Raw genomic sequence first — 12772 nt, forward strand, 5'->3', positions numbered from 1 at the left:
CTATTAATATGACAAGATGTAATCAATACATTTTTTTCCCCAGACGTTGTTTGTGCATCTGAGTCTGCTTAATCTGATTAATCATGAATTGCACTGTTGAATTCCTCCATCTCTTAGTTCATTAATCTCATTTCTGTGCTTGGCAGGGGTGTGATAAGATATTGCTTTTTTCATAGTAAACATATAACTTTCTACTTTTAAAAGAAAGTTGAGTGATAGAGACTAGAAAACTAGGAAACAGATCACAGTTACCTTTAGTTATGAATAGTCTCAGTATTGGAGCAGTACAAGGTTGCCCGTTTATAGTTATGGTGCATTCATAGATGGAGTGGCACCATTCTCAGGAATAAGTTTTGCATATTCAAAGCGACACGAGGAACATTCAGTAGAGATAAAAGCGTCCCTGTAAGGCAGTGCAGGTCGCTGCGCTGGAGGACTCGTCCACAGCCATTATGAGGCTGTGCTCGCTGCTGGGGTACCTGGTCGCCTGTGGCCTGTGCCCCCTCGGCGAAGGGAACTGGTTTATGAATTACTTCAGCTGGTACCTGTGTAGGAAGCTGCTCGTCAGTGGACAGACTCATGGAGGACTGGAGACGGCACACACCCACACAGAATACTGCAGGTGCTTCCTGGGAAAGTGTGTTTACAGAGCTGTCCAGCACAAGCAGGGGACCTCCCCCTTCCAGTGGGCATACACACTCCAGGAACTGACTGGAATAAGTCATGGCCATCATATGTCAGCACTGGTATGTTTCTTTCAATCCATTCTGGTTTTTGACCTTCATAAGATTATTACTGTTTTATCATCATCATCATTTAATAATTTTAATTTTTATACAATCAATTAATCAATCAAGAGGGAACCACATTTTAATTTCATTATACAACCTGTTGTATAATGACCAATAAACTTCCTTGTATCCTTGTATCATCATCATCATCAACATCATTATTGTTATCATTATTATTATTATTAGTTGTAGTAGTAGCAGTGGTAGCAGCAGTAGTAATAGTAGTAGTAATAAGAGTAGTAGTAGCACTTAATTTAATATAACATTGATTCATGAAATAATTTCTTGGACTTTAGCTGGGGCTTGGCATATGCATACAGAACTTGACTCTGTATGCTGCCTCTGGACTTTTATTTTGGAAATTCCCATAATTTAGAAAGTCACATTTATCCGATTTGTCCCTCATCTATTGATATTTTGAATTCTTATGTAACATTATGCCAAACATTTCCACAGTATACTGTAGACCTCATGAGTGCATAGCTATCAGCAGATCTATTATTACATATACTCAATCTGCTGCTTCACCGCTGTGATGCACAAATTATCACCATACCACATGAGCTTATGTCCTGCCAAAACACTCAAATTAAACACATGAATCTCATCAGTGTGATCGAAGCAGTGTGTGTGTATTTATTAATTCATTTATTATGGTCTGGAATCTACATTTGGAATCTAATTTCACCATGGTGATGATGATAATATCTGACATAGTTTTAATCGTTCAGGTATGTGAGTGGAAAGTGATAAAGTTTTCATAAAATACTGCATGCAGAGGGATGTAAAACATATAAAAACGTCTTGCTCATATCCATCTGAGCTTTACGGCACAGTATAGGAACTTAAGACCTTAAAGGGTCTTTATGCAAATAGAAACACATTTTCCGATCCAAAATCAGATTTTTAACAAAAGGCCTTTTTAAGTATTTACCCAAAATATTATAACAGTAAGGGTTGCGGAAATTCAAGTAAAGCCATTTGTGAAATTCTCCTTCATTTTCATGATTCCCAAAAAATCCAGTCTATTTCCTGGTGTTTTCATCAAATACACTCACATTATAATTAATATGAGTCATGCATCAGTCTGGTGACAGCTGACATTGCTTCTCTCTCCTTTCACTTCAGGTTGAGGTTTCTCATCTTCATGGAGAAAGAAAAACTTTAGCACCATTGATAGTGAAACTGGATGTTCCTCCATCACTGTTACACGTTGCTAGTGGAGTCCCCCAACCTAAAGGTGGTGTCGAAGCCAGTCATGCCATCATGGATACCATAAGAAAACACCCTACATCTGGCAACGCATGGGTAGCATATCATCATAGGGTTGCCTCCACCCAGACCTTCTCAGCTGTCGTAATGCACAAATCCAGAGGCTGGGTCCACACCACAGATACTCATCTGCAGAAAATACAGATGGGGAGATGCTGCACCTCTGCATCTGTTTTTATTTTGTTCTGCTGTCTAAAGGCTGATAAAATAAGATTAGTTCCAAATATTAAAAACAAATTAAAAGCACCAACTACAGAACCTAAACTGAAACCAAGAGAGAGAGCACCCTTTAATTTGGCCATTTTGTTTCAGAAGGAGTATGAGGATGCTCTGCAGTTTTCAAATCAGAGGACAGTCAGGCAACATTATGTCTTGCAAGCTGTATTTCTGCACTCTGACAATTCTTCAGTGATGGCACCATATGTTAATCTAGAGCCACCTGGAGAGACACATGTCCACACAACAGAAGACCAACCGGCATTGGAGATACAGAGAAATGCAGCCGGGAACACAGGAAGAAATCAAGACTTGAAGTTGGATGAAGAGCCCTCATTGCACACAAGTGTTCAGAAGACCGATTTTAACGCTGCAACCACTGCAATTGATGATGGATTTAATATGGGGGAGATACTCTTAGGGGTATTCAAAGAGAGGAAGGAATCTCTAAATCGACCACAACACAAGGAATGGGCTGCCCAGGATGCTAATAAAGATCACAGCGGAAGGATGACTATAAATCCAGCAGACGTTCGACAACCAGAGAGAGAAAAAGAGGCAGAGTGGTCATATGCAGACGTTGTCAAAAATGAAAACGTTATATCATCAACAGATATCCCACTGACAGACATCACAGACAAAACAGAGAAGAAAGATGACCATTTAAAAGGAGAATCACAGACCAAACCACCAGCAAGTTCCATTACACATGAATCAGACTGGGCGCTCAAATCTCACAGTGTCATGCCGGCTCTCTTTATCACTGAAATTGACAGTGGCAACGCAAAAGAAATGCTAATTCAGACAAAAGCAGAGGCACAAAGTAAACCAGCAGCTGATTCACAAATGGTTCTGAACACTGCAACAAAAGCTCCACTGCTGGAGGAGGCCGATGAGCCACAATATACACAAACTGAATACTTCTGTGAAAGTTTATTTTTAATAGAAACATCCAGAGTAGATACAACAGAAGGACTTGAATTAATACCAGCAGAGATCATAAGTGCAACCGCCACAACATCTGCATATGCGGAGGAAGGCACGGATACACCAAGTTATGATTTGGGCGAATTTTCCTCAACCACGTCTAGCCCACAGACTGAGACTGAAGTCGTCCTGGACACAATTACGCCCCACACAGAGAAAACACAGCATCCAGAGGCAGATATCGCAGACAAACAGTCTCCCACCACAACAGCTGCTGGCACAGAACACACAGATGAAACCAAACATTTACCTGAAAATATTTATTTAGATGAAAACAAACCAGAGAAGAATAAGTCGGCAGAAGAATCATTCATATCTGCACCCACTCCTAATGCAGCAAAGGAGACAAAATATACAGAAACAGAGTATGTGTCGGAAACAACTACAGTAAACAAAGAGGAAAAACATGCTATAACAACATCTTGTACAGGAATATTTGATACAGAGTGTAGAGAGAAAGCAGTCGGACCTGCTAATACAGATGAAACCCCAACAACCACAAGGACTCCACAATCTGAGAATCCACACATCGAAGCTGCACCTACCGCTGGGCCCATATTCACAAAACGTAAAACAGAGACGACGCAGAATGGGAGCGCCAGGGAAAGCTCTTCTGCAACCCCGAAGATAAAGGAACCTGAATGCATCATAACAGACACAAGCAAACATTTTGAAAGCACAGAAAATCCAGCGGAAGAGAGATCATATTTATCCCCCGCCATAACAAAAAGCCTGGAAAGTGAAATAAGAAAAGCAAAGAATAATCCATCTCCAAGTGAGAACTTGTTTCCATTTTCAGAACCGCTACAAACAGTGCACAAAGAAACAACAGCAGGAAAGCCTGCGAAAGTGAGTAAAGCTTTAGTTCTCTGCTTCATGGCAGTCAAAGTGAAATAGATTTCATGAGTTAGGAAAGGATGCTAGATGAACACACAGTTTCAACATCGGAAACTACCCAGAGAAATGTGATAGATCTATCTATCTATCTATCTATCTATAATTATCCTTCAAGATAAAGCTTTAATGTCGAAGTGACGCTGGAAATGCTATGACCCCAAAAGATGAATATAATTTTCCATATGAGACAGACTACATATAGAATTCAAAGGTTAAGCAGAAGATTTCGCAGCAGAAAAATCATTGAACCAACAGCTCTTTGATTTTTGTGATCCAACATGGAGCACACTGTGGGAGGTAGTGGTGGTGTATATTATTTTTTTTTTAGATAGATATATGGATATTGAGATTCAGAGTTTTATAATTGCCTATTACAACACTGAGTCCAATAAACTGACCTGCAAAATGAAATGAGTGTGATTTCATGTCTGTTTTCTGAACAGTGACCGTGCTGCTTTTCCTCCACAGCGTCCAGCTGGGGACGAGGATGCTGACTCCATGTTGCCCCGCTGCAGAGTTTTAGTACATCGCACTGAGGCTGGGCTCAAACACTGCATGAAGAGATATAGCCCGGGATCAAAGATGATTCCTCTTAAAGAACTTGCGGCTGCATTTCAAAATACAGTGTCGAGTGAGGATGGACCGCACCGCTCTGACCGCGCACACCCACCAGTGTCAGATGAAATAAATGACCCAGACAGGACGGGAGAGCAGGAGAAAGAGAGGAGGTCTGTCGGAGGCCGCAAAGACAACCTTCCCAATAATGAAGATGATCATTTTTATTATTTTAATGGAATACTGAAGAAAGTTCAAAACAATTTTTATCCTAAGGAGACAGCTGCAGTGAATCGTCTCAGCAGTCTGTACAGGCACGAGAGAAAAAGCAGACTGCACACCATGAGAAAGAGGAGTGCTGATAACGGTGGCCCTGGTGTTCACACACCCAGAAAAACAGACACTAATGAGGCCGCTCGTGGAAATCTTCTCAGTTACATCAGCCGTCTCACTTTTAGAAATAAGATCAATCAGCTTTTCAATTCATTAGGCACTTTCAAAGCCACACCGACAGCCACTCGCCAGCGTTACAAAATGAACTACAGGGAGAGAATGAAAGAGCCAAGCCTAGTGAAGATAACAGCTGCAAATGCAGAGGCAGAATCGGTTTTAGAGCCCTGCTAAACACTGGAGGAAGCTCAGATCACCATTTCAGACGATGCTGTTTGCAAAAAGGACAAAAACTCCCTGCAGCCCAATGCTACATAGTTCTCAGATTTAAAGGATATTCTGTGTAGCTGTCCTTGTAAACACGCTTGGTTTTGTTTACATTCCACATTTCTCACACACATTGTGTCCTTGAGGCCCTAATAAACAGGTTGAATCCATTTACTACCTCAAAAGACATTTGCGAATCTTATTTTGGAATATTTTCAAAGTTTCATTGTTTACATTGTGATGTATATTATGTCGCCCTCTGTACTCACAGCGTGCTGGCAGAACATGCTGGGTAAACAATCCAGGAGGCTGTTTTCCTTGTGTGCACTATAGCGCCTCTAGTGGTCACAAACTGCATTGAGCGCCTTTAAAGCTGCACTGGGAATATTGCAGAGCGTCGACTGAAGTGATGCTCTGTGTCCTCTTCATGATTTTAGTGTCTTTACCCTCGGTTGCTAATTTTATGGCTTGTGTTACTTATGTTGAAGTATGATTGCCTTTAAAATGGCCTTCTTTAAACAAAAAACAAACAAACAAACAAACAAAAAAACAGGCACTTGTAGCACCCACTTATGTTATTTGTCCATTTTATCACTGCTCTGTATCTACTGTAACTACAGTGCTCCATAAATAGAGTTGCTTACCTTTATAGGGATGTGCAGAAGGGAATACAGCAAGGAGAATCCCATTTCCCATAACATAAAAGACTATATATATTAAAAAACAAAACAAAAAACACTAAAAGTCTAATCGTTAATATAATAAGTGGTAGTGTAATTTTATATTATGGTTCAAAACAGTTACTGCTATTTTAACTCTTATGTACTGACAAGATACATAAGACATGCATATTAAACGTTTTGAATACCAATCACTCAGCCTTAATGTGTCCCTGTAGATCATACTTTTATCATAGTTTTTCTTCTGCATCCTTAGAGCCCACCTTCTCATGTTTTCAGTGTACATCCAGTCCACTAAGCAGCACATAATGATATTAAACTGCATCAAACTAACTGCTATTGCACCCCGAAAAGGGCAACAGAGGAGAAAAAAGCTCATTGTTTGACATCTAAAATGCTGACACCTATTTCCAAGTCTCATCTATTTCTAGCAAAACTTTAAAAAAAAAGGCTTTAATTTATGGACTGTGGCCATTTGGTAAATTGGTTTCAACTTACAGTTTTAAGCAGTAACTACTTCACAGAAGTGTACCTTGGACTATTTTATGGTAGGCATCTGTCTTCTTGCCTCTAAAGGATGAGTCATTCCCTCGTGTTTTGCTTTTTGAGACCAACTTCACTGATACCTGGAAAGAACTGAATTGCTCCTCTGTGATTATTTATAGAGTGTTGCATTCAAATTGGCATTAAGCTTAACTCTTTCTTCAGCTAAATTTAGTTGACTGACAAGCGCCATAAGGCAACTTCTGACAATACATTTGTCAAACATTTGTGATATAAATTATTGTGTCTGGTCTACAATATTTCAATCAAATTCTGTATATAGCAGATTTCATAAAATTGACAATGCAACATAGTGTGCTTCACAGGAAAATTTATAAAAATCACCAAAGAGAAAACAATAAAAACAGAGCAAATAAACATTTGCCTCACAGCAGTAATTCCTAGGTAAAAGCAGTGGTAACAGACAGCTTTTCAGCTTCCTGTTCAAGCTGTTCAGTGTTTAATAGCCCTGAGCTCCCGTGGACAGCCGTCCAGAGAGCCTGCATGGGGCCTGTGAGCTAAATGCTGCCAGGAACCATGAAAAGAGCAGACTCAGATGATATGAGCAATCTACAAGGAATATATTTAATTATCACATCTTGAAAATACTCAGGAGCACGTCCATGAATTAATTTATAAGTCAATTAGAAAGCCTAAAATGTATTCCAAAAGGAGCAGGCAGTGCTGGGATCTCCGAGCAGGTGGGATGTGCTTCCTCTCACTGATCCTTTTTGAAAGGCAGCAGCACTCTGGACTTGTGGGAGCTGCATTAACAGTTTCTTGGAGCAGAGAGGATGTTTGTCTTTGTAAATACTTCCATAGACATCTGCACACAGTGAGGGGATTTGCAACTAATGAAAAAGGACACCTGCATTATTTAAAGCGTACATTAACAAACATGTATACATATCTCAGTTACATAATGACTTGTTGCCCAAGCAATCTCATAAGCTGTCAGCGTGAGCATTGCAGTTACATCATTATATGTGAGTCAGCTAACTCACTGGATCATTTCTTAGCTGCCTGCTTGGCAAACTGGGAGGATTTAAGATTATTTATTTGAAAATTATTTACTTTTTGGGATTTTGCCTTCATTAGACGGTTTAAAGTGGAGAGAGACAGGAACTGCAGGGAGACAGAGACTGAGATAACACATTACAAAGTGTGTGGGCCAGAGCCAAACCCATGACAACGTGGCCACAAAGCACATGCTCCCTGCAGTTCCTCCTGACCCAGCATGACTTCATCGCTTTGTCCACACTACTGTAGGCGTGTGGATGAAGTGACTTTCCTCCTGTGAATAATGCCATAATCCAATAATCATGTGCCCTCACCATTGTTTGCCACTAAACTAAACCATTAATTTAGATTTGTAGCTGAATATGTGTAATTAGTTAGTTTGTTTGTTAGTTAGTTAATTTTTGTCAGGATTTTTTTTTTTTATCTATAGTAAATACCATCTTGGATTCTTATTCATATGTTGTGTTAGATATAACTGTTTTAATGAAGCTGCCCTCTTATCATCAGTCACTATGCCAGACCAGATCTTTCTCATGGATAAAAAGTCCTTTGTCTCCTGCAGTGGCTGTATGCACTGGTGGAAAGAGTACTATAAATCGCTACTGAAGTAGAACCGCTGTTACTTTGCTGATATTTGACTGCAGTTCAAGTAGAAGTACAGCTGTAAAAATCTATTGCAGTAAGTAAAAAATGTCTCATTTAAAATGTCCTGGCAGTAAGAGTTCATTTTTCAAAGCAGTAACTGTGTTAGCTGTGATCTTTTCCATGCAGTTAGAAAAAGATGATAGAAGACGCTGCAAACTAGATTCCTTTAAAGGTTTAAAGTTTTTTTCTATACGTGATCCACATTTTTGCCAGTTGAGTCTAAATGGTCCTTGCTTCCATCGATCATCTGCAGTTTTGTATTGTGCACCTTTTATTGGAAATTTGGAAATTGTAGAACCAACAAAGTAGAAGCAGGTTCCTCTTCTCGTCTTTGCTGACTAAGCTTTGATTGTGTTCCACAATCTGTGTTCCAAATACTCAGTTACAGCAGCATGAGGAAATGTAATAAGACCAGGGTGCACAGTAAGGAACTGGCCTGCATTTCCACCAGTTTTTAACGTGGAACTGTTTCATCATCGGTGATGGGCATGCACAGCAAAATTTAATTCTCTGGCAGTGCATGACCACATGGTGACCCAGCCTGCCTGCTGTCACCTGCAGCTCAGAGCCCGACCCCTCATACCTGATGGAATAATTAACCCACATAATCTGAGCCTGATGGGGTTCAGATTGAGAATAATAAACTTTAAATTGTGCTGGTGCCTTGGCCGGTGTGCTGATTCTGTCTGACAGAAACGAGCAGCTGTGCTGCCCATAGAAAGGCAGATGTAAAATGTTTTTATTTGCAGATGCAAATGTGAGGGAGTCTCTGTTTAAAACTGGCAAAAACATTTTAATGACTTTTTTTTTTTATCTAGACCATAAGATTTCTCTGTAGTTGTCGTCATCTGTCCTTAATAATACACACTTAAGAGCTACTATTTTCTGATTCGAGCAGAATTTTTTTTTTTTTTTTCTGTTCAGGAACCAATCTGTATTTGGTGAAAATGCAAACAACAGTTCAAAATTTGGTGTGCAAACGAGAACACAACATGTTTTTTGTTGGTGGAAAAGTAGCATCATGAAGGCATGTTGGGCTCACTGATGGACACAGTGGCACCCATTCCTGCTGTGTCACAACAACAGAGATGTCCCGCCACATAGTGGGACGGCTGACGAGCGACCATTGAGCTGGGGGAGCACCAGCCAGCTCCAGGGGGCATAGAGCACCTATGTACACCAAGTATGTTTCTTATTGCAAACCACCTAGCTCCTGAAAAAAACAGAAGCAACATTTAACACCATACTCCATACAATGAAACAAGCATTTAGCACCATTGTAGTGAAAGACAAACCACTCAAAAGACACAGCAGAGATAAGAACAGAGAGGAAACCTGGGGTGGGGAGTGGGGAGGGGTGCACTGAGGAAGGAGGTATGCTGCAACAACTATCCAAACACATTAGTATGCAATTCTTTGAACCATGTCAGTTCTATTGGTTAAAGCATTACACAACTGAATGCATTCCCCATCAAAACCAACCATCTGTTTCTGGAGTCAGCAGGAATAATTACACCGCCTAATTGATGCAAATGTGTGCTGTCTGGGACCCATGTTTACATTATTCTTTTTTTTTTTTTTTCTAAAATTCCTTTGTAGCGCAAGTACAAATGTAGATTGACTGGTTCAAGAGCAGGATTTTTTTTTTTTTTTTGGTACATACATTTTTGTTGTCTAATCTAAACAGATGGCACACATTTAGCTTCCCATTATCAATACTGTGACAGCTGGATGATTCAAAACTTTACTGTATGTCATATAGTGTCGAGTACGATGATCTGAACAGCCATCAGCTGTCAAGTCTACTGATGATGGAAGGAGCTCTCATTTTTATGGCCATCTGATGTCCTCAGCTTCTCATTGCTGCGATTAGTGTTGATACAGCGGAAGAGGAGAGGAAGACATCGAGTGGTCTTCAGAGTTTAGGATGGGGGAGGTAAGTTTTGCACGGATCTGCGTTCCACAGTCCACTGGATGAGGTTTATACCCATCAAGATTGGAGACAGGAGGAAGTGGCAAATAAATAGTGATGTTTTGGTAGAGAAAATGGGGGGCAAACTGTGAACTTGCAGCTGTTTAGAACAAGGTGTGCAACTATTATCTATCATAGAAATGCATCCAAGGACCACGCTGCATTTTTGGGGAAAACAGAAAGTATTTGGTGTTATGTGTATATGCCGGATATGCTGTTAAATAGCAACCTTAACCCTAAACCTGGTGCTAATCATTAATCATTAATCATTATCCCCCTTGTTGACACTTAAAGATGCATGTCATTTAGCAAGCTAACTTTAAGCAATATCTCATCCCTTTTTGTAATCATTACCATAACCCTGTGCTTAACATTACTTTTAAAGTCTGACATTTCTTTAATTTCCTTGGACTTAGACACATGAATTCATGCAGTTCCTGGCCGTAGAAAGGTAAATATTACATTTAATACATCACATTACATAATTCCCAACAGTTCTCCAGCCACAAATTATTCTTGTTGACCCCACGATCGTGAAATCTGAAGACTCTTATTGCCAAGTCTTTTCTCAGTGATCTGTTCGTGGTTAAACTGTTTTACACTGCAGCACTGGGATTTAGCGAGAGGATGTTCAACAGTGAGACTCGGTATCTGGCTTTGGAATACTACATCAAATTATGTCATATATAGGACTGACCTTAACATCTCTGGGGATTTAGAGGTAATTTATGCTCAAATATAAACAAATGTGCAAGACATCAGCTTAATACATAATTCAAAGATGCAATATCAGTACAAAACATTTATTTGAAACTGACATAAACAAATACATGGCTCTGCTGTATTTGCACCACTGTATCTGAAATCCAAGACAAGCAAACAATAACTAAAGGGGAAATGGCTTAAATAAAACTGAACATAACAGTTTTTACATTACAAAATGTCATAAAGCAATTGGATTAAAAAAAAAAAAAACTTGAACAGCGTGGGACTTGATTGAAATATGTAAAGGTAACAACAGAAATGATAAAAAAAAAGACACAAACTCAGATCAACTGCCACAGAGTAAACAAAACATATGCACAATTCATAGGCAATTCATCACTATGCTTCCGTCACGATATGCAGAAAAGGCCATGGGCAGTTTCAAAAAGGAAATTAAGTCAGAAAATGTGTTTATAAAAGTTGTGGGAAAATGTCAAAGAGGTGGGAAACAGGGGCCCTGGAAATTGATGCAGGCTGCTTTTTCATTGTCTGTCAATAGATGGCAGTGCCAGCACTGTAGCCTCTCTCTTCTGCTATAAAATTATTTGCTCTTTATATAAATGTGTAGTCACTTCATTGCAGAAAAAAAATGGGCAAAAAAAGTTGAACATGTTCACAATCAGAACACCCAGACATTGATATATCTGCTGTATGCAAAATCTTCATACCTCACTATATTTCTTCTGGTTTGTTGCTACAGCTGCATATATACATATACATATACATATATATATATATATATTTCTATAAAATTTGTGAGGCATGTTAGCTCTCGGGAAATGTATGTACAAAGGATAGCATTGCAGAAATAAAACTGAACTTTCTTTATCCAGAAAAGGTTTCCTTCATCTTGTCTGCGTCTAACCAACAGAAAACGATCCGTACCTGCATTCATTGCCACTGCTGACGTGTAGAGAAGGAACATCTGGCCAGCTGTTTAACTACAGCGGCTGGACTCAACAGGCCAGCTCTCTTTTAGGTGCCGGGGACGGTCCGACCGTCGACCGACACGCGCCGTGTGTGGCATCACGAGAGCGAGCTGCAACCGTGTGGCCGTGAAAAAAACCACAGCGGCCGCTCGTGACACCCGGCCGCAGAGAAATGGCACATGTAGCATGACACATGGACAGTGTGGGCTGAACTTCTGCACAGGATGGGGTTCAAAAAACAACAACAACAACAAATAAAAAAAACAAAAAAAAAAAAAACAAGCTGTAACCACACCTTTCAATTTGATCTCAGTCATTTTTGCCCTGCAGTTCAACGTAGTCACAATCTGTGCTGCTTTGTTTTCCAGGGGTTGTGTTGGCAACGATATAAATAATGACAGATAATAATCATTCATTAAAAATAAATATATCAATAAATAAAATGACTTTTGAAGCTCTTTTTTTTTTTTTTTGTGTTACAAGGAAACGTTAATGAAACAGTTTGCTAAAACTATGGACATTTGTTCCGAGAGAAACGGCGAGTGAAACTCCTTCTACAACGTGTCGTGTGAGCATTAACACTGAGCATATAAAAGACTGAACGAGAACGAGCCGGAACGTTCGCTTTCCCGCAACTCCTTGTCCCGATTGTACGAACTCACACCGGATGGCAGTATACGAAAAAGCGTGATATCATGATAAGGATCGAGACCTAAGCGAATTCAGAGGGATGAACGCGGACAAGGAGGTCAGATTTCTCATCTGTAAGCCTGCACATTAACCCTTGTCGTCCAAAAAAAAAGAAAACGGTCCACTCTCTGCTGTCCTCGTCTGACGGGATAC

Source organism: Myripristis murdjan, chromosome 12, assembly GCF_902150065.1.
Source record: "Myripristis murdjan chromosome 12, fMyrMur1.1, whole genome shotgun sequence".
Classification (NCBI taxonomy): Eukaryota; Metazoa; Chordata; class Actinopteri; order Holocentriformes; family Holocentridae; genus Myripristis; species Myripristis murdjan.